This window comes from Lissotriton vulgaris, chromosome 7 (genome assembly GCF_964263255.1).
Source record: "Lissotriton vulgaris chromosome 7, aLisVul1.2, whole genome shotgun sequence".
Classification (NCBI taxonomy): Eukaryota; Metazoa; Chordata; class Amphibia; order Caudata; family Salamandridae; genus Lissotriton; species Lissotriton vulgaris.
In genome coordinates this window covers 459,249,458-459,261,948 of record NC_141695.1, presented here as the reverse complement: position 1 = coordinate 459,261,948, position 12,491 = coordinate 459,249,458, and the positions used below count along the sequence as shown (strand labels likewise).

At 45.2% G+C, this 12,491-nt stretch overlaps 1 protein-coding gene across 2 annotated transcripts in view; it reads right to left on the bottom strand.

Annotated features, from left to right (window-relative positions):
- Positions 1-12,491, bottom strand: part of LOC147701861 (uncharacterized) — a 750,024-nt gene that overhangs the window by 380,647 nt on the left and 356,886 nt on the right. The gene's annotated exons all lie outside the window — the stretch shown is intronic.

Genomic DNA, 12,491 nt, shown 5'->3' with positions numbered 1-12,491 from the left:
TAAATAGTACATTCAAGCTCAACATGTATGGCATACTTACAACAAAACTAAAACTTAACTTGTTAACTACTGAGTTTGATCTACTGTGTATGGAGGTGCGCAAGTTATAATAATTTGAAGGTGGTGGGTAAATTATAATTTAAGGTACAAGTATAACTTTTTGAATTTTGGTTTGTGTAGTCTAAGTTTATTTTTAGAAAAATAATAAATAAAGTTTTCCTAACTATAACTAGTGTTTTGTTCTTTGGATTTTCCATTGAATTTTAATGATTTTTTTCTTCTAAAAATGTGTTTCAAATTGTAGAGTCTAGTGGCTTTCAGTGGAGTGTCATATAAAACAGTGGAGTGCGTCATACAGTGTATTGTTGTAGAGTGGAGAAAAGTGGAGTGGTGTAGCGTAGAGTCAAGTAAACTTTCATAAATTGGTTTGACATCTTGTACAGTACTGTGGAGTTGTACGTCACAGAGCACTGGAAGGTGTAACAGAGTAGAGTGTAGGGGCATAGAGTGGAGTAGTGGGTTGCACAGTGAAGTACAGTGAAGTACAGTGACAGAGTGGTGGGCAGTGTGGGTAGTGGCACAGAGTGTAGTAGAGTATTTTACAGTGGAGTTGCATAGAGTGGAGTAGAGTGTGGTAGAGCAGTGTAGAGTAGATTGTCGTACATTGGCATAGAGTGGGGCTAAAGTGTTGCGCAGTGATGTAGAGCGGAGTACAGTGAACTGGTGCAGGGTCGAGTGAAGTAGCGTGTAGTACAGTACAGTGGAGTAAAGTGAACTGGCGTAGTATACAGTGAAGTAAAGTGTTGTAGAGTGGAGTAGTAGTGGAGAGGACAGGTATGTTATAGACTGTCAGAGGAGTGCCACAGAGTGAATTATAGTGTTGTACAGTGGAGTAGCACAGAGTGCTTTACGGTATCCTAGAGTGATATTAACTGTTGTAGATTTGAGTGACATAGAATAATATACAGTGGAGAGACGTAGTGTGCAGTAGTAGAATACAGTGGACTAGTGTTTCATTGAGTAGAGTATAGTAAAGTAGAGTGGAGAGGCATAGAGTAACATACAATGGAGTGTCAGAGTGCATAAGTGTACCATATAGTGGCAAAGAGTAAAGGATAATGCTGTATACACGCATTGAAAGGAGTACATTGTTGTACAGTGGAGAGCTACAGAGTGGAGTATAGTGTGTTAGAGTTGAAAGGCATAGACGGACTTTGAGTGCAGTACAGAGTTACCGAGCGGAGTACAGTGGAATTCAGTGGAGTGACATACAATGGAATATCCAAAATATATTGTTTCGTTAATTTAAATCATAACAATCTTTTATCACAATAAAATATAATACATATTAAAACAGAATTCATTATTGAGAGAAGCTTAACAGTGTTGAATCCATATGCGGGAGTAGACCAGACACTGCGTGTTATTTAAGTGCCTTGTAGTTAATCGTAGCTGTGGCCACCAGCTTCATTTTTAACAATGAAAACATTTTTAAGCAGGAAATTAAAAGTTTCATCTGAGATTAGTACACTATTGGCAGTCGGAGTGTCTTTTACATAACCTAATGTGAAACTTATGCTAAGATGGTGTGTTTATTCGGTTAACCAGTCCAATTGTTATGTCCTTTAGAATAGCTGGTACAAACAGAAATGTTAATAGCATAAATGTATCAACATTTAATACATTTAAAATCTGTGCAAACTCGCCAATGTTTGAAGAAAGATGGTGCCTGAGTCTTTAAATGTGTGGCAAGAGGCGTGTGCAAGCTTGTTAGAGTATTGAGGTTTATGGAGTACTTGTTCCAAGTACTACAGTTTTGTTGGGTTCTGACATGCGGGCCAGAGGGGGCTCCATAGAGAATTATCACTTCCCCCTGGTGAAAGGGCCTCATTGATGATTCAGACTCTTGTATCAGTCTGCCCGCTTCTGCGAAGAATTTGCCGAACTGTGCTAGGACCTTTGGAGTATCAGATGTATATATGAGTAGTAGTGCTTCCTTGCATGATCTTATCTCATGTTGCATAAAGATAGGCCTTTGATACCTGCGTCTCTGTTGCAATAAGATTGCACAGCAACATTACGATGTGGGCAAATGATTCAGAGTGGTAATTACACAGCCTGCATTGCTCCTGACCAGGGCCCAGCTGTTCCAATGTGCTCTGTAATCTCTGATGGGTGTAGTCAGCAGCCTAACTGACAGAATGTTCTTGAATGCGTACTTTCCAATTGCTGCTCTCAAGTATGGTTGGCCAAGAGAGGCTTTATGTGATGTTACAAGATCTTCTGCGCCTCTAATGCTTCTTGCCTTGTTTAAGTACAGATCCTTTGAGGCCTTCTTAGCTTGTGCCTTTACTATGCTTTTTAGTTGTACTTTGCTGATTTGCATGGCTGGCAAAGGTGCTTGTGAGAAAGTGCCATCTTTCTTGCATGGTATGCCCTCACTTTTTGCTGAATTGCTGATGTGCTTTGACTGAGTGTGCCCCGGGCTCCTGCCAATCAGGTGCCCAGGGACTGTGTTCCTTCCCTAAAACGGTGTTGAAACTAAAATCCAATTAGCATCTCTGGCCACATGTCAGCCCCTGGTAAATGGTGCCCTAGGTACCCAGGGCATTGTGACCAGAGAAGACCCCTAAGGGCTGCAGCACTGATTGTGCCACCCTTACGGGCCCTGCACCCTGACACCCACACACTACCTTGGCAGGCTGAGTGTCCTGGTGCAGAACTAAACAAAGACCACAAGGCACACATTCCTGTGTGCCATTTCCACAAACCCACTGCCCTGGCCTATATCAGTCACCCCTCTAGCTGGGTGCCCTATGCCAGTGGTGTGGGCACAGGAGCATGGCCCTGTGCCCCTACAGTACCCAGGGCCATTCCTGGGGACTGTAAGTGCAGTGATGCCATTAAGAGTACATGGTGCTGGGAGGTTGTCATCACGAACTCCACAGCACCATAATGGATACACTGTAGTCTGACAAGTTTGATATCAAACTTCTCAGCACATTAAACCCACACTGATGCCAGTGTGGGATTTAATGTAAAATGCACTACAGAGGGCATCTTAGAGATGCACCCTGATACCTAACCTACAATCCACCTCTTGTCTTAGAGGCTGCTTAAGCTGCCACATAGCAGACATGTTGCTGGACCCCTGGGTAGAGAGCCATCCACTCTCCTGGGTCTGCAACAATGCACGTCCTGGGCGAGGTGCTGGATGCTGCCTAAACCACGAAATTTAAACAACGAACTATTTCTAACCACTACTTATTTTAGAACGACTTCCTAAACAACAAAAATACTTTAATTTGCCAATTACTAACTGACACCAGTATTTTCTCTTAAATCAACATGTTTAATCTGTGCCCATCAGCGTGCTCAATCGAGCATAGCAAGATGAAAGGCTGTGTTTATCTTCTTAATCTCCTAACAAGTGACTAGCACAAACACATGAAGCTGAGCTCGTTGTTCTGACTTTGTTTAGGATGTTTTCCGTTATTAGAGGGTTGTGGATGTTAAAATGAATTATTTACCTAGCATGCTTTAGGGCGGAAGCTGCTTTTTTTTTTATTTGGATGGTAAAAAATCACGCCCACCAGGGGTGTTTTTATTGTTTATGTAATAATATTCTAATGACGTATTTCTCTGTGTAATGGGGGAGAGTGGTGGTGATCCAGAGGGAAATAATTTTTGTCAAACTTTGAAATATAAAAATATTTAAATAAAAAAGGTAGGTCAATTTCAGTGAGATGAGCACTCAGCTTTCTGATTCCGAATGGAGTGCGCACTCTGCTTTCTAGCAGTGAAATGTGATATTGAATAGTTAGGAATCCTGAAATCAAATTGTTGAATTCTTTGCTAAATCTATTTAACTGGGCAGCACCCAGGAATCGAATTAACATCTGCCTCTATAGAGATGCACACACGGGAGACAACAAATGGATTAGAAGTGAAAAGCTACAATGACTGGGGGTCTGCAACCCAGCTGCAGAAGGAATGAGAGCGTAAGCTGTGTGGTTAGTAAGGAAAAGGAAAATAGCCCTTGGAACAAAGAACATATTAAAAAAAAAATGCTTTACCATTCAATTGCAGAAAAAGTAAAAGGGTGGCAAATACCAGAGCAAACAGTTCAAAGGACTTGAAATGCTTTGTACTGCACTTGTCTCTCTCCCTTTCCTCTCAGTTCGCGAAGCTAACATCACCCAACAACATACATATTCTGTGCTACATTCTTTGTGGAGAAACTGACAATATAAAAATTCTGACGTAAACAAGCGATTGAAGGAAGTGAGAAATCCTCTTTCAAGACACATAATATATTTTCGTGTTGCCCATGAGGTGGGAGAGGCGAGGATGGGGAGCCCCGCCCAATCAGAGATAGGCTCCTGACCCCCTCCCACAGGAGAGGAGTAGGATAGGGGGTGTACTCACCCCAGGACAGGGACCCATTGGTCTCTGACCTTACCCTACCTGTAACGCCCCTAAATGTATTATTAACGGGCACCCTGAACCTTCCTTCCTCAGATCCAGATTCTGAAACAAGAAAGAAGACCAAGAAGAAGAAGACCTGCCGTGCAGCTGCTAACAAGAGCGATACAGAAAAGGGGGTGGTGATGAACAGAGTGTCTGAATTAAGCAGACCACTCTTACCCAGTCCAAAGATCAGGGCTTGATCCATCACCATTATTTATCTCACTGCACCATCCCAGCTCAGAACCTGGCTATATGCAAATCAGTCTGTCCCTGGCCCAGTGCATCATGGGAACAGGGCAGACTAAACTACCAAGCCAATTCTTCACCAGAAAGGAGACAAGCTACCGGGGACCGGTTTCTGGCATTTCAGCCGTCTTCGGCCCGGCTTGCTTGAATCCTGATGGTGCAGTGAGAAAGGGACTCATGTCTGAGTATACCCTGCCACACCTATGTTGGCCAAAAACGATACAGAAAAGGGGGTGGTGATGAACAGAGTGTCTGAATTAAGCAGACCACTCTTACCCAGTCCAAAGATCAGGGCTTGATCCATCACCATTATTTATCTCACTGCACCATCCCAGCTCAGAACCTGGCTATATGCAAATCAGTCTGTCCCTGGCCCAGTGCATCATGGGAACAGGGCAGACTAAACTACCAAGCCAATTCTTCACCAGAAAGGAGACAAGCTACCGGGGACCGGTTTCTGGCATTTCAGCCGTCTTCGGCCCGGCTTGCTTGAATCCTGATGGTGCAGTGAGAAAGGGACTCATGTCTGAGTATACCCTGCCACACCTGTAATGCCAGAAACCGGTCCCCGGGAGCTTGTTTCCTTCCCAGTGTAAGAATTGGCTTTTGTAGTTTGGTTTGCCCTGTTCCCATCATGCACTGGGACAGGAACAGACTAATTTGCATACAGCCAGGTTCTGAAACTGGGATGGTGCAGTGAGCTAAAAAACGGTGTTGGATCTAGCCCTGATCTCTTGACTGGGTGAGAGCTTTCTGCTTAATTCAGAGACTCTGTCCCTCACCACCCCTTGTTGTAAATATTTTTGTCCACCCTAAGCGTGGAAGGGCATTCTCAGATGTGAGACCCTTGCTCATTGCACCATCAGGATTCAAGCAAACCGGGCCGAAGACGGCTGTAATGCCAGAAACAGGTCCCCGGGAGCTTGTTTCCTTCCCAGTGTAAGAATTGGCTTTTGTAGTTTGGTTTGCCCTGTTCCCATCATGCACTGGGACAGGAACAGACTAATTTGCATACAGCCAGGTTCTGAAACTGGGATGGTGCAGTGAGCTAAAAAACGGTGTTGGATCTAGCCCTGATCTCTTGACTGGGTGAGAGCTTTCTGCTTAATTCAGAGACTCTGTCCCTCACCACCCCTTGTTGTAAATATTTTTGTCCACCCTAAGCGTGGAAGGGCATTCTCAGATGTGAGACCCTTGCTCATTGCACCATCAGGATTCAAGCAAACCGGGCCGAAGACGGCTGTAATGCCAGAAACCGGTCCCCGGGAGCTTGTTTCCTTCCCAGTGTAAGAATTGGCTTTTGTAGTTTGGTTTGCCCTGTTCCCATCATGCACTGGGACAGGAACAGACTAATTTGCATACAGCCAGGTTCTGAAACTGGGATGGTGCAGTGAGCTAAAAAACGGTGTTGGATCTAGCCCTGATCTCTTGACTGGGTGAGAGCTTTCTGCTTAATTCAGAGACTCTGTCCCTCACCACCCCTTGTTGTAAATATTGCTGCTAACAAGAGGACAACACCAACTGACTTGGCCCCAGCCCTACCGGCCTGTTTATCCTTGAACCTGCTCCTGCTAAATCCCGGCGTCTCCTGCGGACAGCAACCTCGAAAACCCTGGAGGACCTACCTGCCTGATCATCCAAAAGACTGGGACTCCCATGAGCAGTGGTTCTGCTCAAACAGCAATACCCCTGGTGCCAGCAACTGAGCTCCGCCTATGTCTGAGTGGACAAAGACCCTGAAGACGTCCCCCCCGGCGTTTGTGCCCTGCAATCCAGTACCCAAGGACCTTCCTCAACGACTCAGAAGATGCCTGCAGCCTCACTACCAGGCCCCCCCCCCCCAACCGCGACCAGCAGAGGGTAAGATTTCCCGGCGTCAAAAGACACCCCTGCACCTGGCACCTCATGTGCCCAGCTCTTGAGTGCCTACCTATCCTCCCAGATCCCAACTTACCCCTCGAAGTGTTGGTCTCTCCTGAAGAATCTCTGTCCCCGAGCCTGCAGCCTTTGTTCATCTTACAAGTTTTCCATTGAACAACATTGAGCGCCCGGCGGCTCAAAAGCACCCTGCACCCAACCGCCCAAGTGCCCCTGGGAGTACAACCTTTGTCCTAACCTACTTCCTCATTTGTCCTGAGCAAGTGACCAGGAGCCCAGCTCCCACAGTCGCGTGGTCTGCTTGCCAGCAGCCACCAACCACAGGCCCTCCGCCACCCATAGGCTTACCTTAGGCCTAACTACCTCAGCACCCGGCTGCCGCTGAGGGTGTATCAATTGTGCCTACCTGACCCTGGGAGACCCCCGAGTCTATGACCAGAACCTTAACTCTGCCAGTCGAGTACTTACCCAAAAGCCGATAACTTACTTTCCTTCCATAGGGTAACATTGACTGGTTTCACCTAGAAATTCTTTTAAGTGTGGAGTTTTGAAACTTTCAAGTATTCATCTAAAATCAGCTGGACAACGAATTCCGATTTACTCACCTTTTATCAGGAGAGAACCCAGTGCTGAATCTTTTAGTCCAGAACTGACCCTGAAAAGTAATTTAACTGTACTTACCAGTAATTTAAAATCCCTCCATAGGAATCCATTGTCAGCTTTTCACCAGAAAAGTTTCAAAGTGTCGATTTTCAAAAACTACAAATATGCCATAAAAATCGCCTGTATGACTTAAACGCATTCTTTCAATTGTTTACAGAAGATACACCAGTGCTGGATCCAGGATCCAACACGGAGTAAGAAAAAGTAACAAGAACATTACTTACCTGCTAAGTGAATTTCCTCCTATAGAATAACATTGGTGATTCCATGTCAAAAAGTTTCTAAAGTGTCAACTTTTAAAATACAATAACATTCCTTAAAAATCACTACTGTAACCAAAAAGCTTTTACTTAATTGTTTACAGGAAATGAATCTAGGATCCATTCCTGTGGTTAGAAAAGTAATCTACAAAGTAATTAATTGCAATTAATACGAAATTCCCATTGAGCTCAATGTTGCATTGTGTTTGAAATTGTGATGCCTATTGCAACAACTGTAACTATTGGAATCAAAAAGTCTATTGCCTATTTGAAAAGTATTTAACTAAAGTAATTCATTCTGAGAAAGTATATTTTGATACCTTGTTGGTTCTAAAATAAAACAACTATATATTTTAATACAAAACAATCGGCCTAGAGTTCAGTTCTAGAGTGTGTGAGACCATTTGCTGACTGAGTGTGTACAACAAATGCTTTACTTTGTCCTCTGATACTGCCTTACTGCTTGACCAAGCTACCACTTTAGAGAGTAAGGTTATATCTAACTTAGCCTCTGCCAAACCTCTGGGGACTGTGGACTCTGTACACACTGTACCTTACTTTGGTCCAGTATATACAGAGCCACTTTCTTACAGTGCTAGATCCAAATTTAATGTTGAAGCAGCTAGTTCCAGGTACTTTTCCCATGCGCTTTTCTTTTTCCAAGAACATTGCCATAAGGGCACCCCGCAGGGATTCAGGGTCATCCCAGCTCACCTGAAGATAGTAATTGATTATGTATTTTTTGCATTCTACATCCATGTTTACAAGGTTGAATTCCAGACATATTAAAGTGCGCAGAGTGTACCTTGGCATGCCAAATATCTTCTTGTATGACAATGTGTGGTTCCGCTCTAGTGTCTCAGTTACCCTTCAAAGATAGGCAAAGTGGCCGTAACTTAGTGTTAGTACACGTTTAGCCAAAATGACTCTTCAAATTGCCTCAGCCAAATCGCTGTTTAGCCTGTTGTGGAGTGAAGATAGAGCGTATGTGGTCTTTTCTGCTTTAGCTCCTATTGCCTTGGTCTGAAGTGTTTGTTTCCCTGTGCCCGTCAGCCAAACCCCAAGATAGTTGTACTTGGAGTCCATGCCAACCTTTAGTGGACCGAGCTGCCACTTGAGTTGACGTTTTAGAGGTTATCGGCCAAAAATTAAGGTTTTTGTTTTCCCGGTATCTGCATGGAGAGCATTACATTTGTTGTACTTGTGTAGTATGTCCAGGGCACTCCTCATTCCAATACGGGTCTGGCCCATCAAGACTAAATCCTCCATGTACTGTATTATTGATAATTTTTTCTGTCTGAGCAATGATGGAAAAAATCTGCCTTTCAATAACTCTTCCCAAAGGTCTGCTGTATATAGTTTAAATAAAGTTGGGGCAAGTATGCACCCCTGCTTTAAGCCTCTGTCGGTGAGGATCTGTCCCGTGGCGTGTGATTGTGTTAGCTTGATCCTCACCCATGTGTCGGTATATAAGGAGAAATGGACTCTGAGGACAGAATGCACAGGAAGGATTGAGGATGGAGAAGCTATGGAATTCTCCCTAGCATTATCCCTGCAATTCACTCTGGGGGGACTATTGATCTATCGCCCTCCGGGTACTCTAGGCAATTTTATTAAATCCCTGGAGGAGATAGCCATCCAACGCGCACTCAGATTCCCACACTTCCTAATGCTGGGAGACTTTAACCTTCATATGGACACGAGCTCCGCTACCGGAGTTAAAGAGCTGAAAGAAATCTATAGTTTGGCTCAGATGGCTCATCAGGTACAATCTGTCACTCATGAAGGGGGGCATTGTTTAGATCTGATATATTCCAACTTTAACATTTCTACCGATACACCATACCCCATTTCATGGTCAGACCACTTTCTGGTACACTTCTCCTGGCTCATTAACAAAACCCGTGTGGTTCCCACACTTAAAACTGAGGAACGCCCTATAAGAATTAATATTCCGGATCTAGTCAAGGCCCTCACCCGCTCCACCCCATTGAAAGCTCACAACTTGGATGAAGCTGTAGACAACTTCTCATCCTGGATAAACTCCTCCATCAAGTCACTACCAAAAAGCAAAGGTAAAAACAACCATAGGATCACCCCCACTTCCCCCTGGTATACTGATCAACTAAAAATTTTAAAAACAGGATGTAAGGCGCTAGAGCGAGTATGGAGAAAGAACTATTGTCCCGCTGCTAAAACTGAACTTCGCGCAGCCCAAAAAAGTTACTACGCAGCGATTAAAACAGCTAAAGGGGAATTCTACGCGTCTAGAATTCAAAAAGCTAAAAACAACAGACGAGAAATCTTCTCCATAGTTAAAAGCTTTACTGCCCCGGTAGCAGAGAAGACGGCAATTCCACCCTCCACAGACTGGTGCGAACAACTATCTACTTTCTTCATCGAGAAAATCCAAAAAATTCAAGACAGTCTGAGTATCCCTGACCAACCACTTGCCCCACAATCGGACCTAGCCTTAAATTGCCAACCTCTTCCACCTTCACGTCCCCTACTATCAAGGGTTAAAGCAGGAATGACCAAATTCACTCAGGTTGAAAGTACAGATGTAATGGCCATATTAAAAACTCTGAAGTCTGGGTCACCTATAGATCCTTGCCCTGTAAGGGTCCTGAATGGAATAGCTGAAGTAATCACCCCCATGGTCACCGCCCTGGTTAATGAATCCCTAACTTCAGGAACTGTGCCCACCAAGTGGAAACAAGCCAAACTTCTCCCTCTGATAAAAAAACCTACCGCAGATCCATCGATCACCTCCAACTACAGGCCCATATCACTCCTACCAGCCCTTGCCAAAGTCTGCGAAAAGGCGGCATTCCGGCAACTCGAGAGATTCGTGGAACCCTCTGAAGCTCTTCATCCTGCCCAATCAGGGTTCCGCACCTCTTTCAGTACGGAAACTGCATTGGTGGAAATGGCTGAGGCCATCAGGGAATGCCTTGACGGAGGCGGCAGAGCGGCCCTTATTCTTTTGGACCTCTCTGCCGCATTCGACACGGTGCCCCACCTCCAGCTCTTATTTAGGCTGGAGGACATAGGCATCTCTGGCACGGTCTTAGATTGGATTAGGTCTTTCCTATCTGACCGTACCCAACAGATTTGGCTTCCCCCATATCACTCCTCTAACAGAAGAGTAGAAACTGGCGTACCACAGGGGTCGACCTTAAGTCCCCTTTTATTTAACATTTATTTAACTCCTCTGATCCGGCTGGCTGAGAGCTGGGGTGCCAAGATAATGGCTTACGCCGACAACACCCAGCTTCTCTACACCTGGAAAAAGGAGAACTTGTGCACCTCTGGAGTACGCCAATGCCTTTCCTCTGTATTTGCCTGGCTAGCTAAATCATGCCTCAAATGCAACGAGGATAAAACAGAAATCCTGCTCTACGGCCAATTCCCCACTGACTTTAAGGAGTCTATTTGGCCCTGTGAATCAACATGCCCAACGGGAGAGAGCAGGATTGCCAAGAACCTGGGCATTTGGTTCGGAGCCGACTTATGTTTCCGTGACCAGATCTCACGCTTGGCGGGGACGTGTTTTGGAACCCTGACCACTCTTTGCAAATTCTTTCCCCTCCTTCCACAAACGGCCAAAGAAACGGTAGCCAGGGCTCTGGTACTCTCCCGTCTGGACTACTCAAACGCCCTTTATTTAGCGGCACCTGACTATATGATCAGAAAGTTACAGGTAGTCCAGAATGCTACAGTGAGACTCATTTTCAACATCCCCAGGAGACTCAGCGTTCGCAAACAGTTGAAGGATCTTCACTGGCTTCCGAGTGCGCTTTAAAACTTTGGTCATTGTCTACAAAGCCCTCAATGGACCGTGCCCTTCCTATCTAGCCAAAAGGTTCACACTCTACCTCCCGACCCGTCAGTTGCGATCTACCTCCAAAAAGCAGGTGGTCGTCCCCAGATTTAGAAGAGTCCGCCTGGGCGGACAATCCCTTACGGTAAAGGGAGCTCAAATGTGGAACGCCCTGCCAGACGCTCTTAGACACGCTCCCAATCTGACCAATTTTAAAAAACTGCTTAAAACTCACCTCTTTCAAGTTCATGAATAGCATACTCCTTTTTCCACTCTGTTTCAGTTTCTTCCCCGCGCCAGGACAGTCTTGACTATCGGAGCGCGTTACAAAACCACATATATATAACATATAACATAGAAGGCTGCTATTGCTGCGAGCAGTTGTTTCGGAATGCCCCATCCTGACAGTTTTTTCCACAATATGTTGCGGTCAACGCCGTCAAAGGTCATACTATAGTCAACAAAGACATTTAGTGGTGGAGTATTTGTTTCACACTCCTTTGAGTCCAGATAGGTGAGGGCGACAATGTTGTCTAGAGTCAATGCGTTAGACCTGAACCCCGTCTGGTAGGGCAGTATGATTTTGTTGCCTGTTATTCATTGCTCTATTTTTTAAGGAGGGTTTTTGCAAAAATTTTGCCATCTATGTCAAGGAGGGCATTTAACCCAAATTTAGTAAACGGGATTCTAAAAGTGCCACTAGAGGCTTTTCCTGGCCTCAAGCTCGCTTGAATGTGCGTGCGCAGCCGCCATGTGGGTTTCTGTCAAGGCTCATTAGGCCTTGCATGCCTCACTACGTGCTTCAATTCCCTCCCCCAACACGGATCACGTCACTTTACTGGCCTCCACTCCCCCCGCCTCTCTATACAGCAGCAGGCCGTAGCGTGCTTTTTTAGGTCGACCTCTGCGAATGCGCTTGCGCATTGCAGATGTCGATCTATAGTAGCTGAAACAAACTCTTGAAACCAAGCGCAGATTCGGATTACGTGCAGTTCATGTGATGTACTGTAGCATGACGCTTCGCCAGCGCGCGCTTGGCCTCATTCACACCCCATATGCCGTTCCCTCCCACTCGCTCGCTCCCCGCGCTCCCTTTGCACCGATAAGCATCTTCCCTCTGAGTCGCGTCCATTAAACGTCATCCCAGATGA